Source organism: Anabrus simplex, chromosome 1, assembly GCF_040414725.1.
Source record: "Anabrus simplex isolate iqAnaSimp1 chromosome 1, ASM4041472v1, whole genome shotgun sequence".
Classification (NCBI taxonomy): Eukaryota; Metazoa; Arthropoda; class Insecta; order Orthoptera; family Tettigoniidae; genus Anabrus; species Anabrus simplex.
This window is the reverse complement of record NC_090265.1, coordinates 539,351,679-539,378,152: the sequence shown is the minus strand read 5'-3', so window position 1 is coordinate 539,378,152 and position 26,474 is coordinate 539,351,679.

Below are 26,474 nucleotides of genomic sequence, written 5' to 3'. Positions count from 1 at the left end.
AGGGATCGAAGAAGCTTAATGATATCACGAAAACGGTGTGGAACTATAATTGGGAAACCTTTAAAATTGCAATCGAGTGGATGTCACAATCTGTAGATACAGTGCAACATACTCTAAAAGATGTAACTGCTGCTCTTAAAGATGCTTGTAGGACCAGCCGATTGAGGGGATCAACAAAATATAAAACACGAGTCCCTTACTGGTGGAACAATGAAATAGACATGCAAAGGAAAGACTGCAATCGCAAGAGACGAATTCTTACAAGATCTAGGGAAAAAATCAGCCAGGTCAACTTCATACCATTAGAAGCTGACTATAAGGCATCAAAGAGGCAACTAATGAAGCTAATAAAGGATTCTAAGAGAAATCTCTGGCAAAAGCTATGCGAAGATCTAGACAGTGACATCTGGGGAGCGGGATATAAGATAGTGAGCGGTCGAATAATCAACAGGGTACAAGTTCAGCTCCCAGGTGATAGAAGGAAAGCCATAGCAATGGCGTTGTTCCCTTGTACTAATGAAGACTTGAAACGGAATCAGATTTTTGTGTTGCAGAACCGTTCACTGTGGTTGAGTTACAAGAGGTAGCACGCAATATGAAGACTGGTAAGGCACCAGGTGTAGATGGAATCCCACCAGAAGCCATCAAGTATGCAGTTGAGGTAGCACCTGGTTGGATCTTATCAGTCTTCAATGATTTATTAAAAAAGCGTGAATTCCCCGATGAGTGGAAAGTAGCCAAGCTAGTGCTGTTATTGAAGGCAGGGAAATTATCATTAGATCCATCAGCATACAGGCCACTGTGCTTATTAAACACCTTGAGCAAACTTTACGAAGGATTGATTAAAACTAGACTGGAGAAAGAACTTGAACAACAGGGAGGACTTTCTTCGAACCAGTTTGGATTTAGAAAGGGTAGAACCACAACCCAAGCTATTGAGAGGGTGATTCAAATACAGGCAGAAAGCAGTGAGAAATGGGCTGCCTTGATAACGCTAGATGTCAAAAATGCTTTTAACACTGCTTCTTGGAGCATTATTTTGAGAGAACTTCGTAGGATGAACATTTCTCAGTATCTACAACAAATAATCGTTAAGTACTTCAAAGGACGAAGAATACGATTTCATGATTTAGAAGATCTTGAAATGAGTGCTGGCGTTCCACAGGGATCTGTCCTAGGACCCACCTTGTGGAACATTCTATATGATGGTGTCTTACGCCTGCAGCTGACAAAAGGGACAACATCTATTGGTTATGCAGATGACCTTGCAATAGTGGTAATAGCAGAGAATGTAGAAGAACTGACCTTCCGAGTAAATGAATCACTGAGACGAGTTAACCTTTGGATGGTAAATAATAAGTTGAGATTGGCTCCACATAAGACTGAGGCTGTAATTTTGAAAGGTTCCAGGAATTGGAAAAATGTCCGTTTCTTATTAAATGATACAGTGATTATCCCAGGAAAGTCTGTACGATACCTTGGGGTTCTTATTGACAGGAATTGCACATTAGGTGCACATGTGAAGGCAGTAACCCAAAAGGCAGAGAAGAAGGCATCGGCTTTAGCCAGACTTATGCCTAACATCGGGGGACCAAGAACAGTTAAGAGACAGATTATGTGCTCTGCAGTATATTCCATTTTACTTTATGCTGCACCTATCTGGCACAATGCACTCAGGAGGAAGATTCACCGAAGAGCTATGGAAAGAGTACAGAGGAAAATGCTGCTCAGAGTTACCTGTGCATATCGAACTGTTTCGACAGCAGCTTTACAAGTTGTAGCTGCCAGTATTCCCATTGACCTCCTCGTTGTAGAGAGAAAACTTTGGCATGAAAGGGGTGCAACTGTATCTGCTGAGGAAAAGAAAGCCTCGAGGAACCAACTCTTACTAGACTGGCAAGACCGATGGGATGGCACAACCGATGTTGGCCAATGGACAAAAAAGCTAATACCCAACATAGGAGACTGGCTTAAATGTAGACATCGGTAGGTAGATTAGTATCTGTCGCAGAGCCTGACAGGACATGGAAGATTCGGCGTATACGCCATGAAGATGGGAAAGACGCAGGGAGATGGTTGTTGGTACTGTTCTGAAAGGGATACAGTAGAAAACACCTTTTTCTACTGTGTTCGATGGGAAGAAGAACGAAGAAAAGCCTGCCAACAACTTGGCCGGCAACTCACGCCAGGGAATCTGGTTCAGATTATGTTACAGAGCCCGTTTGCCTGGGACACAGTAAAGGCAATGGCGACAAGCATTATGGGGATGAAGGAGAAAGAAGAGAAAGGAAGAACTTAATAACATACATCACTCCATTCTGATGTCATGCCGACAAGCAGTTCCAGAATGGTCTGTGTGAAGAGGGCAGGGGTTTTTAGTTGGTGGAAATCCAACTCCCACACGGAGTGGTGTCTTTAAAAGATTTTCCCCTGCCATAACAAAAAAACTACTACTATTACTACTACTACTACTACTACTACTAATAATAATAATAATAATAATAATTTATTATTGTGATTACTGTTAATGGTTGCTTTTCTTAATATAGTTAAAATGTAGTCAAACGTCATTTTTGATACTGTAACTAAACATTTAATCTGGCGAATATATCAATTAACATTTCAAATTCGCAACACTGAATACTTTTTAAAACGTCAAATGTTTCAAAATGATTATTGGCGATCTCTAAACAATATTATAGGTCATTCACATGTCAGAATCTTAGGGAAGAATTGAACACAAAATGCTTTCATTTTCCGAGTTGGGAAGTAATTGGGTAAAAGTAATAAATTACTTGTAACAATTACATTCATAGCAAATTTACTTGTAACCATTACGTGTTACAAAAAAAAGTACGGTAAGTCTTACTTGTAATTTACTTCTTGAAATAAAATTGTGTCGGGTGGAGTAGCTTGGTCGGAACAGCGATGACCTTCTGCCTCAACTTGGCAGTTTCAATTGTGGCTCAGTCCGGTGGTATTTGAAGGTGCTTAAATACGTCAGCCTCGTGTCGGTAGATTTATAGGCACGAAAAAAACTCATGCAGGACTAAATTCCGGCACCTCGGCGTCTCCGAAGACCGTAATAGTAGTTTGTGGGACGTAAAGCAAATAATATTAGTATTCGTAGATTTACTGGCAAGTTGAACTGCTGCAGAACAAAATTCCGGTACCTCGGCGTCTCCAAAAACCGTAAATGTAGTTATTGGGACGCGAAACGAATAACATTATTATGCATGTATTTATTAATTGAAGATAAAAAATATATTTTCGAGTCTTTCAACCTACCACCAGTGTGCCATTATCGAATCAGATAAGACAGACCTGATCATGACATCATCGAAGAACAGAGCAAATCGTGCATCCATTGGCTACGTGAGCCTACTATTCTATGTTTCTCAGCTCCATTTGTGCTTGTACTGGTTGTCACTGGACCGGCAGTGTGTCACTGCTCCAGTCGTGTCACTGGAGCAGTTGGAGCAGTGATATTATTTCTGGACCGTCACACTTCTCTGTTTATTGCTTCTCTTTCTCAATTTTACTTTTTGTCTGGTTCTGCCAGAATTTGATGGTAGATATAATGGGCAGCAGGGAAAGATACAGGGCACTGCATTCTCTAACAGTCATGTTCTTGGATGGGGAGCAGTTCAAGTTTTTGCTGTCTTTGAATCAGTACCAGTTACTTCCCGCAAAATTTCACCGGCATTGAAACGCCTGTGGCGTATTTATAAAATCATATACCGCTACCACTATGAGCCAATTTCAAGCATTTACAGAGTAAATAGGCCTACATAGCAACAGCTGTTGCATATGGTTTAATGCGTAAGATACGTTTAAAAATAATATTAAAGAATTGTTTATTTCACACAAATGTGTATAAACAGGTTGTCACGAAAAGTTAACACACAATTTCGTCATGGATTCAAACCTTACCGAAATATGCTCAATTATTTAATGTGTGCCTAGAGATCCAGGCTTCTATTTTTTCTCCGTTACGATATCATAAATGCCAACGATATAGACATTTTGGACGCGCTAGCGAGTGGTTGGCTGTTCCAACAGCTCTGTATTATATTAGTCAAAAAGTAGTCAATACTGTTCGGCCCACAAGAGTTGATGTCTGACGTTTAGCGCCACCGGCGAGAAAAGAAGTTGGCTTATCTTGTCTTGATAATTTGATGGGCTTCGCGTGATAGAGAAAAAATTGACAAACGCTGTTCGAAAATTGTCTGTTGCTATGGCAACTATAACAGAGATGCCACATTTAAGGAAGCTATCGCCATGTGGGTTGGCTTGCTCTCGGTCGCTTTTGTGATATTATTCGGAGTAGTACTGTATTAGGTGTGTTAGTTGTTGCTGGTTTATGTAATAATTTAAGTGTTTGTTTCCTGAATATTATTTTCGTTGTTAGTTTATTTTTGTAAATCAGTGGCTAGTTGTACAGTTCTATTCTCTATTTAACATGTGCATTTGGTGAGATTATTGGCAGATTAGTGAATATGAAATGTCATATTTATCGGCAATGGCGTGTTCTATCTTAAATGCCGGGATTATTAGCACGAGCTTAGGAACGGGTCAAAGTTGATTGAATTGCGTTAGACAAATATAGTTGATTAAATAGTCAACCTGTATGAAAGGGTGATATGCCGCAATCGAGGTAACTATGACAACGCAGCGTACTTCTTAGTTACTGCTTTCGCCGCCCAAACGTCAGACTTCAACTCTCGTGGGCCCAACTATAGTTGCAGAAATTTATCAAATTTTGTGTGTGTATGATACATTTAGTTCCACAAATATTGCTGTTCAGTATTCTTTTGTAGTAATTGACATTATTGGTATTTATTTACATTTTTACACTGAGTAGTTCCGCAGCCGTTCGCTAGGTTACAACATGTAGGTTAGGGTTGCATGAAAGAAAATGTACATTTTTTAAATATTAGTAATTAATATCAGTAGGTTTGTTGATAGACGGGATATGAAAAAGTGTTGGAACTTTCACAGCAGTTATGTTAGTGCAGGCAATAAACAGGGTACTTCAAAGAGCAGTTCAACTATTCCAACCATCACGAAGGTAATATTTTCTTTAAATAACGCGATACTGTTGTAAATTTTGAATTTTACTGGCAAAATGGTTAAGATTCGCTGTATTGTTATCAATTATTGCCGTTCTTCGTATTCAAATATTGCATTGTTGGCTGCGGTCGTGAACAAAGGGTATAGTGTAGTCAAGAAAATATAAATAAAAATCAGCTGATTCTTGTATTCCGATCATTCCTTATTTGTAGTTTTGAATAAGTAGTTCAAGTGTCCGTAATTTGGTATATCGCACCCTCGATTTTCAGTACTTGCGAGTGGTTGACTAATAATAATCAAATTCCTACATCCCAATAATAGCAATTCAAGTCCCCGGCGTAGTTTTTACAGACATTTTTTTAATAAATTATTGTAGACAACCTTTTATTTTTCGGCATTTAAGGACACTTTTATTCTCCGTCCCGCGTAGTAGGGAAAATACTAGTAATCCACCAGCAGTAATGATCACATAATCACATTTCAGTTGAGAATTGTAGTGTAGATATTGTACATTATATAGTATCTTGCCTGTTATATTCGTGCATATTTTTGTGTACGGTGTACCAGTTACATTTTCGGACGTGTTCCAAAATGGCGCCTACGGAAGGTACAGACCACTCAAACTAAAAAGAGTACACAACGAAGTCTTAACATTTAAACACAATAGGAGGCCATGACTTACTTGAAACCACTACATTTCGAAGGCAGTGCAGAACAGAACAAGGTCAAATGAATTGTTTCAAAAAACAAGTAAGATAGAATAGATTATTGTAAAAATATACTTGAAAAAGTGAACTCGAGAGGATAAGAAGTGAATTGCTTCTGCTCTGTAAAAATAAGAAGATTATCAAGATTGTGGCGGAAATTTTTAGAAAAAACAACTATAATTTAGAAGAAGACGGCAAAACAACCTGTTAAAACACTGTGGAGGATATAAATACGACGAAATATACGAGAATTTATTCAAATACATATACTGATAGACACGAGGTGCAAGATCAGCGATACTTCGGAAAACGTAAACTGGAAGCCGCATTCAGATTTCAATGCATACAAGTGTATAAATTATGAGGAGGAATTCTAAATTTTCCTAAAGCTAATGTAATTGTGTCACATTGATACATGAGAATGATTAATTTAATTTTTCAAGGATAATTCGAGATAATTTGATCTCATTTCAGAAAGATTGATTCATATCATAATATTTTATTAATAAGCCACCGCTGACTTAGATATTGGATTTCACGGAATATTATTTATTTGAAACAACACTTCTGGAAGTTCATAATAATACTAATTCTCATTTCTTTCGACAATTTATTAGTTTAATAAATATGTTTCTTCATTATTTCATAATTCAATGAGTGATAATTTATAGTAGTAATTAGTAGACTGACTTAGTTTGTAAAGTGATTTTCGTATGATTTGCGAATTACGATTTTATGCGGTAAGATGGAGAAGTTCATCGGAAAGTATCGCGTACTGTCGTTGCGTCTTCCTTGGAATTCAAGTAAAACCTAACCTATAGAAACGTTAAATATTTTTCTTACTTGATGATACCCTGAGAGTACATCTGACTAGTCGGAGTGAGAGCTGTGTCGTACCTGGACGTGAGATGGGCTCAAAGGTAAACCTTTCGATACTTCAGAATTTAACTAAACGGTATTTTATATCTATTAGAGCATAGTCGGATAAAATAGTACTAATAATAATCTGTATACGCATTTAACTCTGTTGGTAAACCATGAGCAGTTCTTGCGAATTTCAAAATTTAATTGCAATTTTCATTTCTGTTTGTGTTTAGTAATAACCTATTGCAATTAGGATACGTCTGCGCGTAGTTTAGCAATTATTGTAGTATCTGATTAGAAATTAGCGTGCTTAATTATTGTAAATATTTGTGTAGTAGAAGTATCTGTAGAAACTCTCATACTAGAATTTTGTCATAAATAGTATAGGCTTAACTGCAGTTTAGAATTGTGTAATTCTTGTGTATTCCCTTCGGTATTCAGTAATTAACAGCAGTTTCCATCCTGTTAGGGTGTTGTAGGATAAAAATATAGTGCGAATAAGTAGTATTTTAGTATGTTAATTACGATATTATCGTGCGATCTTTGCATACTAACCAAGGCAATATTTATTTCCTTTCTTTTTCGTGCACAGAATTTTTTCTTTTATTTTCATTATTCCGTAAGTAATGGATAAGGAGTGTAAATATAGAAACTGTGGGTGTGGCCAGGCATTAAGCAGTATGTGGGAGGAGTTGGAGTGTTTGAGGGGGTAATTAGGATTCTCTCAGAGGACAAGAAAGAAAGTAGGCCTCCCTCAAACAATGTACAGGATACAGTAGGTGTAAATGTGATATGGGAAGGAAAGGAGAAATTGTAGAAGACAGGTGGTCTAATGTTTTAAGGGGATGGAAATTAAAGGCTAAGGGATTTATTCAGGATCAGAATTCAGGACAGGTGTCTGTGAGAAATCGGTACGGGTCACTGAAGGTAGAACAAAAGAAGGAGGATGAAGAACAGAGAGCTGTTGCAGATAAGTGTGGAAGTAGGAGTAAAGGAGGAGGTAGGAAAGGGAAATGTAGAGTAGAGGATAGGCAAAGAAAGGTGGAAAAGGTTCATGAGAGGGAGGATAGGGAGGAGGAAGTAGCTTCTGCAGCCGTCAGGGAAGAGAGGGATGAAGAGGTGGGGAGGGGATCAAATGAAGTTGGTAGGGTTGAGGCTCGTCATGAGGGATTCCATTGTTAGACATGTGGGGAAAGTGTGTGGAGGAAAGCGAACCAGGATAAGGTGTTATCCAGGATTTAGGGTAAGGTAGATGTTGAGAAAAGTAGACGAGAAGGAGGAGGAAAACAGAAGGTGGTAGCTTTTCACGTTGGTACCAACAATGTAAGGCAAGCAGATACAAGTACCAACATAGTTGGGGAAGTGTGGGATCAGGTAAATGCAGCACGGGTGAAGTTTAAGGAAGCGGAGATTGTTATCAGTGAAATACTGTGTAGGAGTGATACTAAATGGAAAGTGATTGGGGATTTAAATGAGACTATGGAGTAGGTATGTGGGAAACTGGGAGTGAAATTTCTAAATCTTAAGGGTGGGTAGGACATAGGGATCTGCACTCGGATGGCCTTCTCTTAAACCGTAGTGCTACACATATGTTAGGAAATTTGTTTAGGAGTGTTATAGGTAGGTACATTCAGGGAAACGGGGTAGTCTAGGAAGCGGTGATAAGGGTACATGGATTTGGAAGTCAAGTAGAGATTCCATAAGAATATCAGTGTCGAATTACAAATTCAGTTTTAATTTTTTCAACAACAGGATAAACGTCCCCGGCTTTATCTACTCAGATGACGCATCGTGACCGTTAAGAGCCAATTCTAATACACGACGAAGCAGTCGATTATTTTGAATAGAACCTAGCGTATGGTCATTACTGTATGTCTGCCTCTAGGTAATGTTGTGCTGCTCTCGAATGTCCTGCTTTCCTCAGAAATTGTATTCAACCTGCGCATTCATGTGATATTTAGACATTTCGTGCTTTTCATCTTCTGAGATGAATGAGGAACGTCCATTAGGGCTTTTTTCTTCCAAGCTCCTTCTGCATCGGCTCTCTCAAACAATGAGCGTGGAACACAAGGCTAGGTATCCAATCTTTTCTATTACAAATTTCTATTGAATATTCATGGTACTTCTTTGTCGTTATTTCTTGTAGTTCTAATTATTCGAAACACTGGCGAAGGTCTAACGACAGCATTTACTCCTATTTTGTTTTCAGGAGGCAAGGACGAGAAGTTTGTTTCATAAGAGTCTGTACATAATTAATATTACCAGGCTTACTCATTGCACTTTTAATTTGGGTATAAGTACGGTACATAAATTTAACAACAATTATCACAAACGCATAGGAACTCGACTCACAATACTCGTGCCATAAGAATACCATCAATAAGTAGTCACAATCACCAAAAAGTCCGATCAGAATAAACACGCCCTAACGAAACGGTGACAGAATGCGAATTCCGTTCTTTAATATAAACTTTGTCAGTAGTTGTTGATATAATGAGAACTTAACGCGGACGGGACTCGGGCGCATTGAGTGCGGTTTCTACAAAATATCACTTAAATGCACATATTTTGGAAAATTTTGAAAATGCGAGGCCATTTTAATGAATACACGTTGCCAATTCATAATTGGAGTTATAGTTGTCGGTAGTAAAGTTTCGGTTCGAATTTTGAATTGGAACAGTCTATCTCTTTACAATGTCAAATCGTTTGTTGGACATCACAAAAGAATCTGATTTCTACATTCTGTAATACCGCTCAGAATTATATATGTAATATGTTATGCTATCACATACGGCGTATATTATATGCCATATTTAGCCGGTTTGTTTGGTATACACTGCACGAAACCACAGCGTCTTCCAAATCCTTCGAGCATTTCATCTACTGTGACGAACTCACTATATGAATAATTCAGTTGACATTTATTGAAGAAGTTAGTATGCTATTCCCTAATAGCTGCTAACTTAACACATTGTTGTCGTACTTGACGAGTGTGCACATAATCAAATAGAAGTGCTCGCAACAAAAAACGATACCGCTTGAGTCTGAATATATCTCTCAGGATAGGCATTCCAGTGCCGTCTTTTTTCCATAGTTCTTCAACGACGGTGTATCTTCATTTTTTTAATTCCGATCAGAAATACAAACCCTCAAACCTTACCCCCACCACTACCACGTGTGAAGCCCACCAGGGACAGGACTGTATTGATAGTTATTATATAATGTTCCCATTTTGCGACTTATGATAAGTGATGAATTCTTAGTACCTGTTTACATTTTGTCCTTGAGATTTCATTTTTGTTTCCACATGTTGTTGGTGATCTATGATTCATCGAACCTTGATATTCAGGTTCTTTCCTTTTTTCTCCATAATGGTCCTGAAGGCTATGTGTCACATTTCGAGTGTCGTGCTTGGGCATTGGTTTGATGTAGGCACTTATCAGTTAAACGTACACCAAGCATGGTAAATACATTACTTTATTTATGTTTGTGATATTTACGAAGTGTTTATTGTAGATGTCAGTCGTATTAATATTTCAATTTAGGCTACACTTCATAATGGACAACGTTCAAGGTTACCTTACAGCTAGTAATCCCAGTACCGGGCGAGTTGGCCGTGCGCGTAGAGGCGCGTGGCTGTGAGCTTGAATCCGGGAGATAGTAGGTTCGAATCCCACTATCGGCAGCCCTGAAAATGGTTTTCCGTGGTTTCCCATTTTCACACCAGGCAAATGCTGGGGCTGTACCTTAATTAAGGCCACGGCCGCTTCCTTCCAACTCCTAGGCCTTTCCTATCCCATCGTCGCCATAAGACCTATCTGTGTCGGCGCGACGTAAAGCCCCTAGCAAAAAAATAAGTAATCCCAGTATGATACGGTATTGGGAAAAAATATGAAAATATATCCCCTACATTACAAAAATAATTACATTAAACAATTACAGCGGTACTCATGGGAAAAAATAAAAATACCGTGGCACTACATCCCTGAATAATCTTGTACCAAGCGACCGCTGCTCAGACTGAAAGGCCTGCGAATAGAATGTGACGCATGGTCAGTGCAGCAAATCCTCTCGTTATATTTGGTTTTCTCATAGTCATTTATGCCCACCGTTTTTATAGTATTTTACGCTTAACCAAAACAGCCGAGCAGGGTAACGCTCTTGTTCCAAGTTTGCGGCCTGTTCGCATGTAACAGTGTGAAGTTTCTCCCTATATACTTTTCAAATTACCCTACGATCCGCTGATCGTGATGTTGGCCTAGTGCCGCATCATGGATGAAGATGCACTATTCGCACTACATGAACATCAATGATCAAAGCTTTCAGCTAGCGGTACTCAATTTTACACCAATGATTCTATAATGCGTATCTTGAACATTTTTCGTCATTCGAGTGCCACGCTCCCTTGTTTAATTGACCACTGACAACATGGCGGACGTACATTCTATTACCTTTCGCCTCTCTATGTTATTCTAGCTCGTTGATTGAGACGGCGGTGGACTAGACCTGTCATTTTTGTAAACTGTTACCAGATGATACTGTGGCATTGATACAACACCGATTGTTGAATCGCTTCCAATTAGATATTTCCATTTTTGAAGGCTAATTATTTCTTTAGCAGGCCACACAATGAGGAAAAACGCAATAACCGACGTATCCTAGAATTATTGCAAATAGATATTATAATAGGAGGACAGACGGACAAGAATTCACAGTAAGAATCATGTTGAATTTTGTGTAATATATTCCAGAGCTAATTATTTGACCATATTTTTGGAGTCGTTCAGACTTGAATTCGATTCATTCTGTAAACTTAGCTATGGGCTCTGAAAGAAAGTGTTTATTTTTCTTATTTTTAATGAAGTCATTGCCTTTGTGATACTGTATTAATGATAGTCAACTAGTGCCAATCGGAAGGCAAATATGAGATTTAGCTCGTCTGTTCTGTAAACAGTTCCTTTGTAAACTTGAGTGTCAGCCTAATGTCCACCCACACTTTGCCATGTATGTGAATAAACCAGACGAAGCTCGCACCTTTGTGCTCTTTCCGGATACACACATTGTTATCATGCCATGGCACGAGGCACTCTTCCACGTCTCTGACTATTGTACCGTTATTACGTGATCGTGTTACCTCATTCTACAACTTTATCTGAACCCTGACCCTGCCTAACCCTGAAGAGTCTTACATTCAAAAAAGGAGAGATCGATGGAGAGATACCCTGACTAGTCGAGGTTAAGGTCGGGCGCACATCGGAACGCAGGCGAAGCAGCTAAAACAGCGCAGATCAGATTTTTGCAATCCACACAAATCATTGCACCATCGCAAGTTGACAGACAGTGCAGGACAGAGCAGAGCAGGCCGGTTCTGCATCTACTTACCCCTACCACACGCAGTCTTCGAAACACAGTTTCCTGCGCAAGTGCCACGTTGTTAGTTGAGAAATGGAGGAGAAAATTACCGCACCCGTTCGGTCTCACCATGTTTTGTACTATGTGAACCATGTGGACAACAATGCAATTTTTAATTTTTACTCCCGTTACGTCTGTCTGTCTGTCTGTCTGTCTGTCTGTCTGTCTGTCTGTCTGTCTGTCTGTCTGTCTGTCTGTCTGTCTGTCTGTCTGTCTGTCTGTCTGTCTGTCTGTCTGTCTGTCTGTCTGTCTGTATGCATGTACACGCATCGCGAGAAAACGGCTGAACAGAATTTAATGAAAATCGGTAGGTAAATACGGACTGTAAGGTACTACATTCTAGGCTATAAATAATGTATTCACGCTGGGTAAAGTGGTAGTTAGGGGAAGGACTAACATTTAATTTTCAGATATCTAAGGCCCAGGTTCTCGCAACATTGGGTATTTCACGTCAAGAACTAATGATGGTTGTGGAGAGCATCATCGTCTACTCCGTGGCCGTCATCCACCATCACATGTATGTGAAAAAATAAACACGGAAAATAATTGATCATATCTTGTCAAATGTATATACATGCAAAACGCGTTTACACCAGATTGTCAATGTTGATTGATTTTAGTACAGGCTAGTGCGTCTTGTGGCAACTAGATGAAAATATAGCAGTACATATGTAAATAAATGTTTTCTCCCTGTCCCTCTCTCTGATCCTATTATTGATTTAAAACAATCATCATTGTAAACTTGTATCCTTCTGCCATTTTTTAAAATGCTATTTGTTCGGGGCGTCGACCTAGAAAGACCTTTTGCCCCTATCCTTCTGCCATACGAAATATAATAATCCTATTAATGAATACTACGTAACAAAAGTTAAAGATAATAATATTTCCGATCTTCCACTGTTTTATCGTACCGGCTATGATAACAGAGAGAGAGAGAGAGAGAGAGAGAGAGAGAGAGAGAGAGAGATTAATGAATGCACCGAGCAAGTTGACCGCGCGGTTAGGGTCGCCTTGCTATGAGGTTGCATTCAGAAGATAGTGGGTTCGAACCCCACTGTCGGCAACCCGGCGTCGCTCTTCCCCGTAATGGCTTTAATGTTAAGGTCGTACCAGTCACACTCCAGCGCGTACAGTTCTTTAGCAAGTCCTTCTATAGCAATGTATTTAACCTTGACAGTGTCCACAGAACAGTCCTCTTATTCCAATAATTTCATTACGGTACCGTACGGTTTTGAGAACGCCATCTTAGTTAATTTCCGTTTCCTGATTAAACACTACATGTTTATAATTACGTTGTCAAGTAATAAGTCAAGGCTTACCTCTAAATCCCGTATTCACCAAAGCGAGTGAGAGCTTTTATCTTCGTTTAAAGCTTAAAAAAACCGAGATAACAGTTACATTTGTATTCACCAACAACAATATTTTGGATAAGGGGTATTATCTCGGTTAACATTTTACCGGAGAAAGGTTGGCCGGTAAAACAGAAAATCTAAGATAATAGTCATTCAGGATGGCAGTTCGTAGACCGCTGGAATATTTAACTGAAAGAGAAAAGCATAAAGACGAGGAATGCCACCATGATTATGCAATAAAACGTCCTAGGAGGTTAAAAGAATTCACTACATACTTTGAAGACTACGATGACACTGATTTTTAAATAGGTTTTAGGTTATCTAAAGATTCAACCAAGACTGACTACAATATATCAGACCGCAATATCAAAACCAAGATGGTGGACGTCGTGGGCGCAGTAGCTGCCGACTGATGAACGTTAGCGTAGCACGCAATAACTTAATTTCAACGATAAACCAACTCACTGTTTTCGGAGATGCCGGAATTTAGTCTCGCAGGAGTTCTTTTACCTGCTAGTGAATCTACCGACACGAGGCTGACGTATTTGAGCACCTTCAAATACTACTGGACCGAGCAGGGATCAAACCCACCAACTTGGGGTCAGAAGGCCAGAGCTGCAACCGTCTGAGATACTCAGCCCGGCGTCACATTAAATTACTTGTGTTAATACCACTGAAAGAGCTACACAATATCTGGTTCAATTCGCCAGAAATTACGAAAAGATCACGTACATATTCTGCCAACGGTGGTAATTTAACATGATAAATGTAATGTCATAGGGAAAATCACTGTTGCACTTATGAAAACGCTTCGCCAATAATTACTCATCACATATAATCAACTAGAATCACACGTATTCTGCTAGAATAGATTAACAACTCCACAGCAAAGGAGAACAACACGCTGATTATTTAGAAATCTCACTTAGTCAAATAACGTTTTCTCTTAGATTTCACTTCGCTGGATAGATGGAAAAACACTATCAAACTGTTAAAATGATATTTATAACATCATTTTGAATGTTTAAAATTATTTAAGGAGCGGTATTCCTCAGTTTCTTCACTCCCATGTGTGCCATTTCACCGTTCTATAGTTACAGTATTAGGAACAAAAATGGCGTTCCAGCCATTAAAAGATCAATATAAAAGCAATTAACATCGGTACGAGCCGAAAAGATAATCCTTTCAACCGGTAGTCACCGAAAGAACCATTCTTAGAAGGCTGTGAGAAAAGAATGACAGAAGCGGATTATTTAAACTCATTGTTAAAAAAAAGACTTCCATTACAACACTAGACTCAATCCAGCACTGCAGCAAATAGGACGGAATCGAGTAAAGAAACAAGCCAGTTATCTGATTTTATGATCAATTATTGGAGGAGAATTAAATCCGCGGCAGCCCGCTCAACGTCAACTGTATAGATTGACATATATACGCGAAATTTAAGACCAGCGATAAGGAATCGTTAAGTCTTGTTCAGCTACTACGTCACGGTTGGACTTGGAAGCATTATATTTTGTCCGATACTGCACATCGTAGAGAGCAGAATTCAATCAGCTGTTAAGTGCAATTCTAAAAGAAAAACACGAAAAAATTACATTCGTCCAACAAGCAAGAGAATTGACAAATAATAGCACATTTAGAACTGTTATAGCTAAACTAGACGGCCCAGAGCAATATATATTCCTATATCATTGGCAGAACGAAACGAATTGCAGTATGTCAATATTAACTAATGAATTATATTATTCTGTTCCTGACGTACTAGAGACCACTATGATGTTCTAAAAGATCAAGGCAGAGACTACTCCGACTATGGTGGCGCTTCACGAGATTGATGACCCAGGATGGTTGGTAATCAGCTGAGAGGACGAGATGGACCCGATTACCTAAGCAGAACCATGAAGCGAGGCCTACCATTCCCGATGAACAACAGCGAGATGGGAGACACTACCCAATAAGCAAAGTTAAGTCCCCTATGAGTCGTTTTTCGTAAGTAGAAACCTTTATTTTTTGGCTATGTGTGATATAATTTGTGACATTGTGCGTGCGTAGATGATATTCAAGTGTAGTTACAAGGGAGTAGGTATTCATCTGAAGTTACCATTAATCCCATATATAGGCGTAAAATACCAGTGAAAGCCGTTCGCAAATTTATCAATGTGGTGTTAGAGAAAGTGATTGATATTTTTAAATCGTTGTCAGTGAAGTGTTAGAGTATTATATGAAGGTTAATATACATGTGTGATGGCTTTAACAGAATAACAAGCTTGGAGATCGTATTTAGGGAATGTTTACGACGAAGTATAGTAACACAGCTTAGTATTGTGATGCACTTTTCTTTGATACTATGACGGTAAGGATAATGTTTTTATATGTGTAGGTTATGGCACATATGCAGCGTATTTGATGAAATGAGTGCCTGAGACGCACTTATATGAATGGTACGTGATATTTGAAGTGATAAATGGTGAATGAAATAATAATATGAGTTGATGTTAAGTTGTGATGGTGATAGTTATTGTTATTTGAAAAGTTGGTCATAGTATTCTTCTGAGAGATGATAGTATGTGTAAATTGCGCATGCTAAGGTATATATGGAAACGTACTGTTTTCAATTGCTGTTTTTTATTCCCTGATACACAAAATAGGTTAGGATACGATCTCAGTGCCATCAATACAGAGTTATTTGAGTATGTAGAATCATCGTTTGAGCCAAGAGGCGAATAACGTTAATATTTAGGCCTTCACAGAGTTATCTACGATCATTTTGAAGTACTCTCACACACGATAACTTAATTTATGATTTTATGGTAGCAGTTTGACACATCACTGGTGACTTAGTCATTCATATATGGATTTTTAGATGAAGGTAGAGTCTTCTAATATGCCAATTTTTCCACTTATGGTATAATTTGTTAGAAAGTTAATAAAATACACTTGGCAATGCTACATTCAGCCAGATACGCACTTAAATTGAATTTCAATCATGGATTAAAATAATAATTGAGTGAGTTAGCCACATAAGCCTTATGATAGAATTAATTTGAAATTAATTACGACTTACAGTGGACTTGAATTTGCTTATATGGAGATCAGACATTGTGAAATATGAAACGAACATGGAAATTTTCAAACTTATGAATTATTTGAAGTCCTAAGGAAACAAACATTGCTTTCTCACACGATTTCCTACTGTGCATAGACACAGATGTTAATTTTTCAGCAAAGTGATATTCATTTCACTAGTCACATGTGAATTAAAGATTAAATGATAGAATTTTTGGTAACTTTGAGGAGCAATCCAACTCACTAAGAAAGATTCCAGATCTTAATTAATTAATTATTTGGTTATTTTCACTGCGTTTTTACATTCTAATTTGAAACTATAATTTGAAATGTTGTATATAGTAGGGAGTATAATTTTCGCTTCATTTTAACCAATTGGATGCATCTAATTATTTCAACTATATTTAATATGTTTCATTTGATTATATATATTTTAATACAACATAGTATTTCGACAGGCCAGAATTAGTATGTCGATGATTAAGGCCTGGTTTTCAATTACTTGTTAAAGGTTTTTCAAAACCTGGTTTCCTTTATTGCAACGTAATCAAAACGCATAGAGATGCTGATAGCATCATGAGACTGTCTACGTTATATGAGGCAATTTCTAATGATATTTTACATAACATTTAAATGATACTTAGACTGAATTGCCAATAAAAGCTGAGTAGTGAAACTATAAAATTCTTTTAATGCCTACTTAGAATAAGAGCTAGATATAAGGCTATATTGTCTCATTTTCTGATTGCGATTTCGGTAGCAACATGCACGAATTTCTTGAAATGCCGTAATTACCAGGATTTTGCGATAAATTTCGGCGACATGCGAGTATGGTATCCGACTGATAGCGTGTTGGAGACGTCCTTCTGCATAGGTTGAGATTTACCATAGGCCATCGGCGTACTTTCTCGTGCGGAACCCACAACCCAGCAATGTTAAACAGATAGAATCGTTTATCAAGAGCTAGTCTGGAACTCATGTATCCTCACCTGGACGCGGGAACGGCGCACATCTGAACTATGAAACATAACGTATTGCCTTAATTTCAAAGTGGTGGACAATTTCTAACGTTCAGCACTCAATGAAAGGGAAGTACACCCGAAATGATTATGCCAACCCAATGAACGACCCTGGTGATGTTAAACCTTCCTTACTGGAAAATCTTGACATATGGTATAGCACAACTTCCAACTATGATGGTAAACTTAGTAATGGTACGTTCAGACACTAAATATATAATAGCATGTTCCCCATTGAAGAACATGAGTATAAAACTCTATTGACTCTAAACAATGATGCCTTTAACCTACATGGACGAGCATCAATTTGGTGTAGACTACTTGATAATAGATATCCACAACATGAATCGGAAGGTATTGGTACAATAAAACCCCTGCGTTACGAACGAAGCTAATCCCTGCAAGTGACTATTTCTTTTGTGTAAGTGTACAGATTGCTCCATCTGTCACACTGTAAATTTTGTTATCCTTCAAGATCCAGCCAAGTGGTTCTGCAGGCAAGCACAGATTCTTGCAAAATACAATTGCATCTAAATCACGCAACACTTTGAAGCACGTTAGACACTGATGGAACGTCACCGTATCAATTATCATCTATCTAAATGAATTATATTCGAAGAATACGAATAGGTGAACCATTTAGAATTAGAAATAATGCCTTCCATAACCTCATACTTACTCTCAGATGACATATGCAAACTACTGCTTTGTAAAAATATTCAAGATATATGTTCTTAATCCACTTCTCTCTTAATGTTTTATTCCTTAGAAAAGTAAAGAATAGTTGTATGAGAGGCATTGCCATATTTCGATTTAAATTCGGTTCACAACACGATCAAAACCAACACATCCTCACATGACCTCGCATAATTACAGATCCTAAGTGACCACTGACCCATATAAATACACTCACACACTTATATTCTACAATGAAACTAATATGTACTGTCAAATTTTATGAAATTACACCGACTGAATAAGAAAACAAAAACGAATAGGCTCATCATTTTCGGTTGGAAAGAGATTTCCCTAACCACAAATTTTGGTTACACACATACGACAGTTTGGTCTTTGACTATTCACTAAAAATACCATCATATACACTCCTAAGAATACAACGTTCTAATAAACCGATATAGATTACTATTTTACCAAATATATACTTTATATTTCAATAACTCGGTCAAAATAACACTCTTTAACAGAATGTAAACACAGATATGTACCAAACACATGTCTCAAATGCTCGCCCACGAAGGCGCCATTTTCCTCCCAATCGATAGTAGCATTAAGGTATGATATATTGTAGTCGGTCTTGCTTCAACACTGTCGGTGTTATCGATTATCGAATATAACCTGGAATTCCCAATACATAGGTAGGTCTAAAATGAATTCTTGATGGTAACTTATATCTTGTACGGTACAGGGCTGGGTGATTTTTAATGAATAAATAAGGCATATTGTCTTATTTTTGTGAAATGTAGATTGTGTAGTCTATAATGTGTTTTCTTATACTCTCTGAATTAAAAGTTCAGTACATGTCACGCAACATTAGTACCATGGTTACCGCTTGGATCGGCAATATCTACGCGCGGTATGACTGTCCTATGTTTATTTCTCTCAGATGACTTGCAGACGACGTAATGGAGCGAAGCACAACGCTACCGACCAACCACTCTACTTAGGAACTAGGCCGTCAGTTAGCATAGGCCTCAAGGGGAGGGGACTGATTGCGCGTGATGTTTAATTATTCTTTCCGTTGCTATGGTAATCAACAAGTTACTTTATGTTTAATTATTCTTTTCGTAGCTATAGTAATCAACAATTTATTGCGCGTGATGTTTAACTATTCTTTTCGTTGCTATGGTAATCAACAAGTTACGTTATATGTAATTATTCTTTCCATTGCATGTTATGGTAATCTACAAGTCGCTTTCTGGCAGCTGCTGATTTCCATTAAGCTACTTTCTATGTCCGAATGAATGTTCCTTTCTTTTTCTATATCCCTCTTTATATGTGTGTATAAAATAAATTTTCAGTATTTCTTTTTCCTGGACTAGTAAGTACCGCTATCTCTGAACCATTTCAACATGTCCGGCTGGTGACAAAATCATTGGTCTGGATTCGCTAGGTCCGGTTAGTGACAAAACCATTTGTCTGTGAAGAAGCAGACATTAGAAGCCGCGAACTAATCTCTTGACAAAGCCATTGGTCTGTGAACAAGCAAACGTTAAAAGCCGCGAATCGGCTTTAGGCCTCTATTTCTTATTCATATTAAAGCATAAGTCGCGCAGCTTTAGGCCTCTATTTCCAATTCATATTAAAGCATAAGTAGCGCAATCTATGCTTTCGACTGTTCAGAATCGTAATTACTGCATCGCTACATCTCAACCATTTCAACATGTTATTATTTCTCTTTGGTGTGTTCATATATAATCGTGGCTGGCGGTGCCACTAATGGACACTGCCATCGCCTGAATATGTGCCCTATGAAACGTCATTCCCATAATTCAAGGCGGGCAGATATTGATATTCTTATTCTTATTTATTTCGTATGCTTATTCTTTTACATTGCCTCATTCCCTTAGGTATTGTCATCGCGTAAGTTGATCATAAATTCTGGATGTCTTGAATTATGGGAACGATATTTCATTGGCGTAACCTTCAACAAATGGCAGAGTCCATTTGCCCACCGTCAGCCATGATTATTATCTTATAAACTTGCGGGTGTGCTGCTGAACTTTTACCCCCTCTGACAATGCATTCTGCCACCAAATTCAACAGCAATTCCTTAGCGGGCGTAATTTATTATCAATTATTTGCAAACACCGAATATGATTAATGCTTATTTTCATTTTGATAGTGGCGGCAGCACGTAGTCATTTGTTTTCTGTGCGTCAGTATGCTATAAAAATTTAAGGATCAAATTCATATTGAAACGAAAATATAGTTTTGGTAAACCGAGATAAAAAATTCAGAAGCGAGCGTTATCCGAGATAATGATATTATCTGAGTTTTGGAAATCTAAGATAACAGCAAAAGTAACTGACGTTGGTGAATATGGGCCCAAGTGCCAGATGTCCAGAGATTATTTCGAACTCTTTTTCAAATATTGTATTGTACCAAAAATGCTAAATCTGTCAAGTTCATGATGACAAAATACAAACCTTTTGTTTTCAATCATTACGAAAGGGCAATTGAGGCCCTTATATATTGGAGCATACAGAGTGATCGAGAATCTGGGCAATAATGCATACACAGTGGAGAGCCTAGACGGCTGTTTTAAGGCGACCTATAATGCTGGTAATCTACGTGTCTATCATAGACCCAGAAGCGTTACTAGGAATCGATCTAGAAATTAAGATCAAGAAGAAAGTAGAGTAATCAACGTACGACGTGAGAGCAAGTAATGTGAGAAGAACATGAGTATATATTAAACGTGTACATTGAGAGGAAAACCAAGCTATTATGATTTAACCTTACAATTAAATCATAAATCAACCAAGCGGGATTTATGTACCCGTTAAAATGGTATTTTATTGGACTTAGAGAAGTTGGTTCAATTTTCGTAATGTAACACGGGTCTACGCGCGGGCGAGCACCAGCTGATTACCAGGCCGTTCCGCTGCGGACAAGAGGAACCTGTGTCAGGCGGTCAAGGACATCATACGTCATAGGGTTTACGTCACATAGCGAGTGCCGGAGGCGAAGGGGAGTGAGATTCCAAATCGCGAATAACGAATCACGTCGCAGAATAGCTGACGACCAATGAGAATTAGCGAAGCTGTTCTATAGTCAGAGAATCATTCTGGAAAGAAGACGAACAGTGTGGTTTTAGTAAGGCTGATAGAGTACGATGGTCACTGCTAAAGCCGTTGAAGGAACTAGTTGACTACGAGATAGTACGGTACTGAACGACGATTATGTTATTCGAGTGTGCTAATTTAATTTTCTGTTTAGACGGATCAGCCTAGTGCAATATATCATTGCCGCACATTTGCCTGGGTGGAAGTTTCCAAACCACGGACAGTCAGTACAAGACGTTACGTCAAGTTTTGCCGCAGAAATTTATGGAATATTTTATTAGGAATTACGAGGGAAGATTATCATTGAAATGGAATCTTCGAGAGTAAACTTGGCCGAGGAACATCGTTTTCAACAGTAATATAGTGGACTATTCGAGATTCCGACAACTTAACGAAGTGCTGTAAACTGCGTGCCATTCCAGCTGATGAGTCCAAATGGCACGTCTGGACGAAACTCTGCATAATGCACACGGCCTAACCATCCAAAAGCTGGTTCTATTCCTGTGATAATAAGTACTCTTGTCACATTTTCTTCTCTTTCGGTAGATTGCTAGTTGGATTGTACTCTTATATAATAAAACGTAGATTAGTTAGAGATATAGTATTTAAGTTGTGGTGATGGTAGAGTAGTCATTGATTCATTTATTTCCTTTTGTACATTTCTTGAAATATTGCTGTGTTGATCCAGTGATTGATGACCCCAGTTTTTAGTGAATTTCACGTGGTTACGTGTAATTAAGTTCTTCGAAATGAATTATGGGGGAATGAAGGCTAATAATAATAATAATAATAATAATAATAATAATAATAATAATAATAATAATAATAAGGAAGATGTATGACTTCATTAATCATGACTATAATAAGAAGTTATCGGATTATGTTAAAGCAAAAATTAATCGAAGATTTGGTAAAGAAGTGACTTGTGCAGTTAATCTGACCTCAGAAGCGAAGGTGATAGCTGTGGACAGTAGGCAGCTCATCGAGATCATGCGTTTAGGAATAAAAACCAGGGATATAATTATAATGAGTCGGAACTATTTAAACTCGTTCTTGAGAGTTAAATGTGAGCGACGATTGCGATGTTAAATTTTTATGATAATAGACAACATGATGACCGCTAGGGTACATGTTAGTCGTAAGGATATTGTAATTTATGGCGATATTCAGGGAATAATAATAAACTTTCGCTCAACAACTTATATTGTGTAAAGTAATGACTCAATAATTTGTTTTTATTTATTTTCCCTGATGTTATGAGTGCATTCTTCAATGTATCCCTAACTGATAGTAGTCATGATTGCTTCTTCTTTTTTTATTCATCCTATTTTGGTCATTCATCACAGGTCATGGTGATTCATTGCTATTATCTGCAAATAATGCGAGGGAATTCAACCTAATTCTGAAGGGAGATATAATATTAAAATAATAATAATAATAATAATAACCTATGATATTATCTGCTGATAAATAATTGGGGGAGATTGTGTAATTGTGTAACAGCTTATCCATGTGTTTCAACAAGTGTTAAATCTTTTGGTGATTTTTCATGTGGTTTGTCATGTGATGTTTTGGTTTCCGTTTGTTGCGCGTTTTGCTACGTGATTCTCTGCTATCTAAACACAGTAAATTATTAAGTGAATAATTGTTTAAAATTGTCAATAAAAGAATACAGTCGAACGTAATCTGAGAAGGAGGGGAAAATTGCCAAAGAATTTCCAAATTAAATGTTAAATGAATTTTCCAATGGAATGTTAATATAATTTTCCAATGAAATTGTAAAGAATGTTGAAAGGATTTTCTTACGATAATGTTAAAAGATTTTCCAAGTATTTTGTAAGCGAATTTTCTGAGTACTGTGAATTTTAGAAATGAAAATATTGCAGAATTCTCCAAAAATTGGTAAAGGAAATTTCCACAAAATTTAATCAAATGACTTTCCAAAGTGTCAGGTGAATTAGTGATAAAATTGATGGGTTGATGGGGATTTGCCCAGAACTTATATGAAGGAGTAGTAAAATTGGTAAAGAATTTATCACTCAAGGGAATATTGTATAATTTAATGATGCAATGTAGCACTGTTGGTCATAACGAGATTGTCGCTAACATTATGATTGGTCCAATGTTACAGTTCCGTAAATCGAGGATTTGACCTGAAGCATGATTTCGGTTGGTGCTTAAGTGAAGACAGGTTGAATCAAATGGAACCCACAAGCATGCAGTGTACATATGTTCACGTTACAGATCAGAAGCAGTCAATTTGAGTTGTATTGGTGTAAATAGTTTTTTCCTTTCCTCATCTGCATGTCCAGACTGTTATTTATTTAATAAATGTTATTGTTATTTTTGTTCCGTTTTCTTTCCATGCTGTGTCACATATCCGGTCACCTATAGCCCTGTAAATAAAAGAAATTCAGAAGGTCTGTCCCGAAACAGTAAAGTTGGCCCTGCGAACGTTCCACACTTTGGGACTCTCGCTCCGCCGACTGAGCGACCCCGGAAAAGGGGATAATATATATATATATATAACTTCATCACCGTGAAGCTTAAGTGATCATCCAGTCACTGGCCTCTCGTAGTTTGAGTGTATGGCTGGTGGGGATATATTTTATCTTAGCATACGAAGTAGACGTTTACACTTTGGAGAGGTAAGCTTATAAGTTCTATTTTTGACTTATGGCGAGTGATAGCGGGGGCCCTGTATTAGGCAGGCCTCCCGAGGAGTGATTGTGTATTGAGGAAGAAGTTTCGATGGAAGGTATGGTAGTGTTAAATGACAATCAAACACAGCAGAATTCTGATGAAACAGAGCAATCGAGTTCTAACACTCGTACCATGAACATATACACTTGCACCATCCTGAGGGGGGGGGTTTCTGTCATGCACCATATTGGGCAACCATTTCTAATATGTGCGTCCCATTGGGTGACCTAACAATTGCTCCGGCGATTTTCCCCTCAATCACGCATCACTCTTACAGACCATTAAACAGATGAATGCATAATAAAATTGATGCTAAGTGTCGTTGGCTAAGTTCGGTTTAAATCCTCATCGTATAAACAGTTATCGCATCATAGAATTTTAGCGATGTCGTAACCTTCAATTTTCCTATCAGAATATTTGATATTGTAATCCTTACATTGCCACGCGACACCTCTCAGGGATAATTAAATTGCATCTACGAACCATAATATTTTACGTGAGATCAACTGAGACACCTCATTTCCTCTTCAATAAATTATTATCGATACCATTCATCATCCTGAATCAATATTAGATTTTTCAAGTCCAATCATCCGAATGTAAGTGAAGAAAATAAATAAAATATTTTTTTAATGGATTAATACAAAATTACTTAAATCCTAATAATATTAGCCTATCTCCTAAAATAATAACATCTAAATTGGGTAATCTATAATTTATTTCTTGATTCCGGAATCATAAAAGAAAATCTACTAATAATTATCATCATCAATTATCTTCTTCTTCTCTAACAAAGAAAATAAAATTTAAGTTAACTTCAATCTGATTCAACTATTCTTCTCCATTAGTTAAGCGCATCACAAAAATAAGGATAAGTTTTCTTGATTATAAAGTTAAAAGTACATTTTCTTTCTATTGAAAAAATGTAGTATCATATTTTTTAGGTTGAAAATAAGTCTAAGTCCCTAATCCTAATTAAACTTCATAATAGAATTGTATAGTTTGAGTCCATCAGTTCTTGTTTCTTTCTTTTATATAAAAATGCTTATTTAAATCATTAACACATCAACATTCTGTCACTATCATTCACTTATTTTGATGTTATAACGTTAGCAATCACAAGTAAGTTCCAAATATATCGGCCCAAAAATGGCTATTTCAAATATATATTGTTCTTTAAATGAGAAATATTGGTCACCTCGACCATGTCATTTGGTTAAAATATTCAAATAACACCTTAAAACTAAATGTAGGTATCGTACAAAGACTAATTATAATCGTAGTTCAAATAGAAATTGTACCTAACATGTTTTATGGTTTAGCAATATTTAATCAGGTATCTATAATTCCGTAGGAATGCATTTGGTAACCTATTTTATTTAATTTTTGTAGAGATTTTAAATTATGGGATTGTTCTATGAATTAAATTCATTCTTGACAACATGCTTCCAATAATATTCAGTACAACGTTGATATATATTATCTATGAAGACAACAAGTTTCCCTTCTTTTATTTATTCCCTACTTGGATATTTCCTTTGATGACAGTTTATGGTAACCCATGTATGAAATCCGCGATGCATTTCATTGTACTCGTGTACCACTAACCCAATATATCTCGCATACCATATTTATATTTTGCGGCGTATGGCAAACATCATCATCGGCCCATTAATACGCCGTATTTACCGCCACAATTATCCATAAACATATCTATCTCTCCTTTTACCAATATTAATTACCATAATATGTCATTATTCATTCTCATAAACATATCACAGCGAATAATTATTCATAATTCCACATTAACATGCCACTCAAATCATAACTTCTCTACGTAAACATTTATCATCATCAACATGACGGCAAATCAACTTAACACCACATTACTGTACTATAACGGTACTCTTTTGGGTTAGAATTCATATATTATACGCATAAACACGTTAGCCTAAAAATGAAATGCATATATAAATCAAATAAGTTAATATGTACTCACATTTCATTGCGTCGTATCAGCAAACACATATAGGTTATTCAGAAATCAACTATCTTCTTCAAGAATATAAAATTAGGGTTACGTCACTTTAAATACGATGTTTTTGTCCCATACTGGTTAAAAATTACATTCTGAATCTCTCCTTGCTCAGTTATAAGCATTCCTATCTTATGGCATTGATTGTAAACTCCGGAAGAAATACCTATTCCCACATTAATAATAATAAGTCAACAAGGAAAATCTCATTGCGAAGATGGTAACGACTGTGATTTTATCACGAAGAACTACGTAAAAACAACATACCAATGTTCACTATAATTACAACTACTATATTTACTGCATATTAATTTCAAGAAAATAAAGTAACTCTTTGGAACTTATCTTGCGATCACTGACGTTAGATGACTGGCTCTGGCTTCGATGTTGTCATCTTAAGATTGCGTAGAACGACTCCATCCTTCGTTATGTCA